Genomic DNA, 9392 nt, shown 5'->3' with positions numbered 1-9392 from the left:
GTAGTTGAGGGCTGTTTATCAGGTATAGATGAGTTATAACTACAGTATAGAATCTGCCTGGAGGGCTGGGTCCAAGCTGACTCTACTTAGCAGGTAAGATTTATAGTTGTAAAAGACAGAAAGAAGAAAAGAAGTAGTAGTAGCTTAACAGTATAACTGACAATAGTAGAGAACAGCTTAATATATTTTAAATCAGGCTTGGATTAAATATATAGTATTTTTGTAGGATACTTAAAAGTACATACCAGTTTAAAACATGAGATTTATTGTTTTTGTAGTCTCTAATGAGATACAATGAACAGACAATTATAACATTTAACAGTAAACATAAGTGTATTTAAGTTACATGTATGAACATACACACAGTGAACAGAAATTGAGTGAGGTGGATGCTTTTGATGGCCCCTACCAAAGGCATGCCACTGCACAAAACACACACAAAATAGTCAGCAAGAGGAATTTAGAGACAAAAACATAAGTAAACTGGGGTCAGGCAGGGTATACCCCGGTAAAGATGGCAGTACTTGGTCACCTGACCTGGCCATCAGTTAAGATAGCAATGAGATCACCTGACCTGGCCATCAGTTAAGGTAGCAATGAGGTCACCTGACCTGTCCATCAGTTAAGGTAGCGGTAAAGTCATCTGACCTCAGTCAAAATGGCAGTGGTCATGTGTTGTATGGAAAAGCCATATTTTTTGAGCCATGGGAGTTTTAAATATAATAACAAGAAAGATCTAGAGGTGTGATCTGCCCTGTTTGTTGCACACCACTGCAGCACAAGCTGTGTGCGGAGCAAAGGATGGAATTGAAAACAGCTGCCCCGTGGATCCAACTAATCTTGGACCAGCGGTAGCAGTAGCAGGGGTAGAATAGAAGGAATGGGAATGAGAGGAAAAGAGCATTTTTAGATGGGTGGGAAGAAGCCATTATATTTATGCCCAGTGTAAAGAAAAGCAGAGCTGGCGGATGACCAGCAGAGCATTTACAGGGGGGTGGCTGATAGTTTGAGGGTTTATATTCTATAGCTGAAAACATGAAAACCTGCAAAAACAACGAAAAAACATCGCAAGACCTTTAGAAAAATGTCTTCTCTCTACAGGTGGGGTGTTGATAAAGCCTACTGGTCTCTGTCTGAGCGACTAGGAAGCCAGAGGCTACATAACAACGGTACCATAAAGCCTATAGGAAAATGTCTTTTTCTACAAACGGGGTGTTGATGAAGCCTGACTGGCTCTGGTCCAGGCAACTCGGAAGCCAGAGAGGCTAGAGGCCCTTCTAAGCGGTCTCTCACAGCAGGGATCACTTACAACAAATGGTCAAAAAGAAAAGAGAAAGAAAAATCCGAGGGATCCTGGGCTCCAAAGTGAATGCACCATACAGCGTGTGCAGTGCTAGCTCAGAAGGACCAACGATGGGTTGTCCAGTCATGTTTTTAGCTGTGGGAAGCAACTAGAGATAAATGTCAGCAAAGGCCTCAACATAGCTGTGAAGGGGAAAATTCACCACTGAAGCTGCGTGAATAGAGGTCAGCCATCAGGCGGGGCTGTGTGAAAAAACCTGGTTCACAAGTCCAGGGTTCCATATGTCCTCAGCGGGTCTATCGGTGGGAGGGAGGAAATGGAGAGGGAGCCTGGTTGAGTCACGAGCCCCAATGTAATGGTAAAAATAAAATGGCACAGTTCCCTGAGGGGTGACAGTGGGCAGTGGGCCATGAGGGGCAGCAGGTCTCAGGCAGGGAGATGCACAGTGGGTGAGAGACCTCAGCCCCATGAGTGGGCAATGGGTCAGCAGGTCCCATGAGGAGCTGCAGCAGGTGAGAGACAGAGACAGATATGCATGCCATGCAGAGAAAGTGGGTATTTATTTAGTGGGTTATTGATGGGAAAGAGAAAGGGGGATGGGGAGAAGGGGGAAGAGCAGAGAGAGGCAAAGAGAGAGGAAGAGAAACAGAGGGGGAGGAGAAGCAAAGCTACCTCTTGGGAGAGAGACAGAAAAGAAGAGATCTCAGGCTGGAAGCAGAAGGAAGATCCACTTGTCTTGGTGGAAGGGGGGGCAGGGATTGTCTCTTAAAGGGACAGGATAGACCATTACCTTTTTGTCTAATAATTCTAATCCTCACATTTCTACCCTGGAACTTATGAATTGTGTCGAGGCTGATCTTTAATATTCCCTGGACTGAGGAGGCTGACCTTTCAGAAACAGGTAACAGCTGCTTCTCTGTGCTCAGCCTTGTATCAGTGGTGTTGGAGTTGTGAGCCTGGCTTCCTAGGTTACCCTGGATCAGTACTGCCAGTAGCCAGCATGGAACAGGATCTGGGCAGGGACCGCACTTCAGCATAACACTTTAATGGAGCCTCTGTCCTGTACAGGTTAGTCTGGTTTGGATTGAAACTCATCATTCTCTGTTCACATTTCTACCTTGTACTATAAAGCCTCATTTTCAGGTAGCTTCAGAGTTACAAAGGCCTAGGCTTGTCTCTCCTGAGCATGTGTACAACTGTGTACACACAGGCAGTCTCCAGACCTGCTGGGGAAATTCAGGAGCCTCTTTGGGTCCACATAGCTGATACTGTCCCAGAGAGCACTGTTTAACTTCTGCTTGGTCTCCTGGTGTGGTGCTTACCCCAAACGATGGTGTGATCTTTGGTTGGCTGCAAGATTTTCCCTGATTGTTTGACACTGAAATCTCTACTGTTTTGGTCAATATTCCTGGATATAGGTGATTTTTATGTTTAATTGTTTTCTTGGTTATTTTTTGTTGTTTTTCTGATGTTTGGTCAGAATGATTGGACATCTTATGACCTACTCTTTCCAGCAGAACTGCCACAAACTGGAGCCACGGGGAAGGGACATATGTCGCTCCAGGCTGATCTTCCTGAAGTTCAATCATTTCTCTTGAAGACATTTTTTTCAAATTTGTTGTATGACTCTGGTCAATTTAAAGATGGCTGTTTCTGATAATTCTATCCATTTTATGCTTTTTGAAGAAAAGATTTGTCTTTCATTGTTGTATTTGCCTTAAAAAGTAGTTTCATGGTGCTGGGGAGATATCTCATTAAGTACAGTGTGGAGACACGAGCTGAATTTCCTAGTGCCCATATGAAAAGCTGGCCATGGTGATGTACACTTACAATCCCAGCTCTAGGGAGGCTGAGGCAGGTAGATCCTTGGTGCCCACTTAGCTTATTCAACACGCCCTAGGTCCCAGTGTCTTAGAAAACACTTCACCTTGCTGGTGACTGTTATGCTTATACTGGCATCAGAATTGGGGAAGACTGCTGGTTGTACCCCTTTGAAAACTCTTTGGTGCCTCTTGATACATGGAAATTAGTCTTCAGTGAGGAAGCATTCTGGTCAATTTTAGCTCAGGGATTTCTGGGCCCTATTTCTGAAATGTGTAGTGTCTTCAGCAATAGGGACTTTCCTTCCATCTCTATAGAGCAGCCAAGGGCAACAGCAATAGGCTGTATGTTTTGGGAGTATCTTGGACAGCCCTGGAAAACTACTCAAAAGAGGGCTTCTTGTGTCTGGTGTTAGGTTTCTGTTAGGCAGACTGATTCTCGGATTACTGGCAGCTCAGACCCTAAACGGTGACAACATAGCTTGGTGATAACCATCAGCTCTCTAATTGGACTTAACACACACACAATAACAGAGAAATCATGTTTTGTACTGGAAACATAGTTAACTTCTCAGTGATCCTGAAGTCCTGGATATTGGAGAAGAATCTACAAGCACTAACTTACCAAACCTGCATATTTTCTACCAATAATCTATAAACATTTGCCTTTATAACTTCAGATAAGTGTAGTCTTCACCTCTCATCAATGAAACATCTCTTGGCAACAGATGAAGATCACTATAAAAATGACAACAAATTAAAAATACAGAGCCGTTCCCATTGGATACATCTATAAACCAATCAAAATGCAGAGCTGTGGAGAGCGTTCCCATTGGATACATCTATAAACCAATCAAAATGTAGAGCTGTGGAGCCTGTTCCCATTGGATACATCTACAAACCAATCAAAATACAGAGTTGTGGAGCCTGTTCCCATTGGATACATCTATACAATTGTCCTGGGCCTCAGGCTCAGGGAACATGGCAGGAGGTGGGACAGAAAGATTGTAAGAGCCAGAGTACTAGGGTTTGCTGTGAGACTGTAGCTCCTAGGAACTTCAGAAGCTATGCCTGCATGTTCTACCAGCATGGCTGTCAAATGTGAGCTGAACAAGGATGACACCAATGGGCGTGCTGCAGTGGACAGAGAAAAGCCCATGAAGTCTCAGCCTAACCACAAAATATAGGCAACTGAGGAATTCTGGGAGTGAGAGAGGTGGGTATATGAGAGGGAATAACTTTAAAGGAGAGTGAGGAGTGGGTATATGAGCGGGAAGAGTATGAGAGAATATGAGGGAGTATATGACAGGAAGAATATGAGAGGGGTAGAGGAGAGGAAGAAATGTTATATTTTAATCTCAAAATTTGAAACATAAAACCAACACCTAGCCAGATGAGCTGAGTTCAGTACCAGACCCATGCAATACAAAGAGAGAGCCTATTCCCACAGTCATGCTGTGTGTACATCCACACACAGTGTGGATACATAATGAGTTCAGTACCAGACCCATGTAATACAAAGCTGTCCTCTGGCTCCACACACACACACAAAACACAGTGTGTGACTTATACACACAGCCACACAAAGTGTCACAGAAATGTTATAAAGAAGTGAAACCAAACTACAAGAACAGCTCCTTAGGGACCATGCCTGAGAGTCCTCTGGAGGCCTCTGGCCTCCACATGCATGCACACACAAACACACGTGTGTATCTGCATACACACAAATACATACACCAACATGCACACACACACAAATATTAGTTTCTTTAGACATATATCTCTTCAACTTCTCATAGTCTAGTTAATGTTGCTTTTGCTTCATGCAAAATGTTAACCCTCCTTGATGAAAACACTTGTGATAAAATTGCCCACCTCCGGTTCCTTATGCTATAGCTATCAGGTCTTGTACATCTACGAACAGCTTCTAGGATTTGGGTTAAACATCAATAGAGCCTGGTTTCCTTCCCAAGCGGGAGTGTCTTCAGGAGAGAGAGAAAGTTCTAATAAAATCCTTCACAAGTATTCTGCATCTGCGGACAGCACTGTGACTTCTCCAAACAGGAAACAAAGCCTTCATATTTTATGGAGGATTACTTAGAATAATGGGTCTAATTCTTTCATCGTGTGCAGTATGCAGGTGGTTATTTGTGGTAAGGATATCATGTATAGACAGAGTGATCCGTGTACACATGAAACACCTGTGCCTTGTGCAGTCGCATGTACCTTTTCCTCCCCGATCATGGTATTCACAGCTGTGTCACCATTAGTCACTGCCATCCCTCAGAAGTGTGCATTTCCCATCTCTGACTATGCTGGTATATAGACCCAGTTTTTAAGTCTAGCTATCTGTTTAGAGTTGATTATTTTACTTTTTAGAGAATATATAATTTACATGTCATCTTTTGGAATACATTTTATTCTCTTGCCCTACAATTATCTCTTGGTGAAGGGTACTGCTAATTTTAAGTTATGTATGTATGTGTGTTAATAATATGTGAAGGAATTGCTATTTTATGCTATATGGCTGGCTCTACCACATTTAGAAAGTTAATTTTTAGCAACTAGAGAATGTGTTTATCTAACTTGCCAAGAATAGGCACTTCAAGGCTCTTCTTTTATTCATTGTCTGGGATAGTTCTTACCCCTGTTCTAACCCTGAGCCATCCTTGCTTTGGCTCACCACTCATGCAGGGGCTGCTCACTGGCCATTCCACCTGAGAATGGTCCAGTCTCTTCTCCCCTCATTTATGTAAATTTCTGAAGCAGAATCTCACTCTGTAGCCGAGGCTGACCTTGAATGTGTGGCAATCTTCCTGTCTCAGCCTCCCAAGTCCTAGCAAGCAGTACTGAGTGCCCACTCTTTTAACGTTCTGATCAGGGTGCAGACACTGTGTAAAAGTTGTCTATACTCATTGCTTCTATGCACTTTTAGATAAACTGTGTGGCAATTCTCCCCTTACTGTTTATTGGTTCCTCATAGAATTTAACAGGGCGATTTATATGAAGAAAAAAAAAGCTCAAGAGAAAGTAGATTGGACATGATGCATACATTTACATATTTTTAAAAAATATGCAAATGAAAATAATCCCAGTATTTAGTTACATTATTCATCATTCTACATAAAATAACCTAGTAGAGACATGGAAGTAACATTTGAAGCTATTCAAAACTCAGATACCTTTTCAAATATGCATAATCATTTTTCGTTGTCACCCTTGACCAGTGACCATTATTTTTCTGGTTCTCTTCAGAATTCTCTTTATCTTTTGGTGTGTGTGTGTGTGTGTGTGTGTGTGTGTGTGAGAGAGAGAGAGAGAGAGAGAGAGAGAGAGAGAGAGAGAGAGAGAGAGAGAGAGAGAAGAGAGAGAGTCCTCCTGCTTTTTTCCCAGCACAGAGCTGGGTTATAGGTGCACGTCTGTCTGTTTGTCTAAACATACACCAGGGAAAGCATCTGAGTGTCCTGGGATAGTTCTAAAGCACCAGCAGAAGAAGCAATGTCCTTGGGATAAAGATATAAGCCATTTAACCCTTTGTTCACATTCACTTCCTTCTGAAAAATGAACTACTTGGGAAATACCTGAATAGTTGTTAGGGTCTTTGAGAAATTTGTGTTACACTACATTGTGTGGGTAACTCCTTTGAGTTGAGGGAACAGAGCATCTGAATTCAGTATATGCACAGTCACACGGAAGCCTCAACTGTCTGCTTGTGACCTTGTGAACAAGACCTTCTCAGCCTGGAAGATCTAGCTCGCTTCTCCCACTAGCGCTGGTGGGGGCCTGTCATTCTCTGGTTTGGCTATTCCAGAGGAAATACCCTGTGTCCCCCAACACGCCAGTCCATGGAGCTTTGCTGGTTTTAAGCTACAGTAACATTTGTCACCCGGTTCAGCAACTCTGCTGGCTCTTTTGTATGCAATTCTCATCTGCTCCTGGGGATAAGAACTGTAACTTTTACTCTCATTAGGCCTCTGTGAAAATAGACAGACCGATTAAAGCTTGATTTTTAAATTCAGTGGTGACCATCTGTGAAACTAAGGAATTTTTGGACAAATTAAATGTGCAAACTTGCTTTAATTAAATATTTCTCTTTTTTTTTGCCAGAGTCATTGACATTAAGTGCCATTTTAGGCTGTACACTGCTGGATCCATTTTGTAAAGTAATGGAAATAGATGTTAAGAATTTTAAAACTGAGATATCATAATGTAATGTGGGAGTCCCTTCTGTATGCTGTCTATATGTTTTATTACCATTGGTTAATAAAGAAACTGCTTTGGCCTATGGCAGGGCAGAATACTGCTAGGCCAGAAGTCCAAACAAAGATACAAAGAGAAAGAAGGTGGAGTCAGAGAGGCACCATGTAGTTGCTGAAGGATAAAGACACCAGAACCTTACCAGTAGGCCCTTGTGGTGATACACAGATTAATAGAAATGGGCTAATTTAAGATGTAAGAGTTACTTAATAAGAAGCCTAAGCTATTGGCCAAATAGTGTTGTTATTAATATAGTTTCTGGGTGATTAATTGAGTCTGGGAAGCCAGGAAACAAAGAGCAGTCTCTGGTTACAATAATAAGAGCTGGCAAGGTGGTTGGTTCAGTGGGTAATGGTACTTGCTGATATGAGTTCAGTCCCTGGGACTCACATATAGGAGAGAACCAACTCCCACAGATTGTTCTATGGACTCCATATATGCACCATGGTACACATGCACCATTAAAAAAATTTAAAAGTCAGCAGTGAGACATATTTTTTGTAGTCAGGCATGATGGAACACACCTTTAATACCAGCACTTGGGGGGCAGAGGCAGACAGCTCACTGAGTTTGAGGCCAGCCTGGTCTACAAAGTAAGTTCCAGGACAGCCAGAAAAGAGAAACCCTGTCTCTAAAAATAAAAACAAACAAACAAAGGGTTTTTAAAAATAACTTTGTAAATATGGTTGCACCTTAATGAAATAATTCTAAATCACAAAAAGAAAAGGAAAATAAATCTTCACATGAAAACATATTCTTGGTAAGATTATCTTTATATTAATGTTCGAAAATATCATTTGAGCAAATACACAGCAAGGACGGAATGTTGTGTAACTTCAAAAATGGGAGCCTGGGACAGGTTGGATCTCTGCAGAGCACAGAATGACTTACTGTCACCAAGAGAAGGATCTGGTCCATCTCAGGGAGTTCTCACTCAGTCCTTTGTCCAGGAAAAGGCAGAAACACTGCATATGGGGCCCTTAAATTCACTGGAAATTCTTGGTGACCCATCCACTTTGTGGAGTTTCCCAGGAGCAAGTCAGTATGTGCACAGACAGGTACATAATCTAATAAAGTAAGGAATTCTGGTGGATCTAGAATAGATAGATGGGGTCTGAGCTTCCAATAGGTTAAAAGTTCCATCAGGTTAAAAAGCAGACAAGAACAACGACAGCAAATGGGAGCAGTCAATGCCACAGAAAAAGGGAAAGAGAATATACTGAGAAACAGAACCGAAACTTAACTGGTGGGAAGGACAGGAAAGGAAACTGAAACTCAGCCAGCAGCAAAAGGAAAACAAAATTCTGATCCTGCAAGTCCCAGCAGGTAGGAGGAGTCTCAGAGCCAGCATTATCGAAAGTCAAACTTCCCCGAGTGATAAGTGGACTGGAAATGAATGAGCTGCCTGACCTTGTTACCCCTCTGAGGAGGAGAGATAACAGCTTGTGTCAGCTTGACAAAGCACAAGGCAGCAAGGCACCAGGCTTTGGGAGGGCCTTATGGAGCAGGGGGCTGGTTTAGGTCCTGGGCCTACACTATTGACTCCTGCGTAAACAAGCTCTCCAGTCAGGTTCAGGGCTGGAGTTCCACAGGAGCTCCTGTGAACAGATTCCTAGAAGCAACAGGAGGGAAGCATAAAGGAGAAAGGCTGGGGTATATTGACTGGCCTGGTTCAGAGGGCACCTGTGTGAGGACAGTGCCTGGCCAGTCATCCCCAGAGGTCAAGACAGTGGAGCATATCAGGAAACCAAGGTGAGGCACACAGGGCATGGGTGCAGTACACACAAGACCCTGCATTCAGAAGAGCCCTAAAGACTGCCAATGAGGCCAGGAAGAGTGGTGCACACCTGAAACCCCAGTTCTCGGCAAGTTGAGGCAGGAGGACCAGGACTTTGACACCACACAGGCTTCGTGATGAATTTGAAGTCAGCCTCTCGTATGTGAGGCCCTGTCTCAAAAACCAGGAAACAGATTCTGCAAATGCCATCTTGGAGTTTTAATAAGTTTTAATT

Source organism: Arvicola amphibius, chromosome 12, assembly GCF_903992535.2.
Source record: "Arvicola amphibius chromosome 12, mArvAmp1.2, whole genome shotgun sequence".
Taxonomy (NCBI): Eukaryota; Metazoa; Chordata; class Mammalia; order Rodentia; family Cricetidae; genus Arvicola; species Arvicola amphibius.
This window is presented reverse-complemented; position numbering follows the sequence as displayed.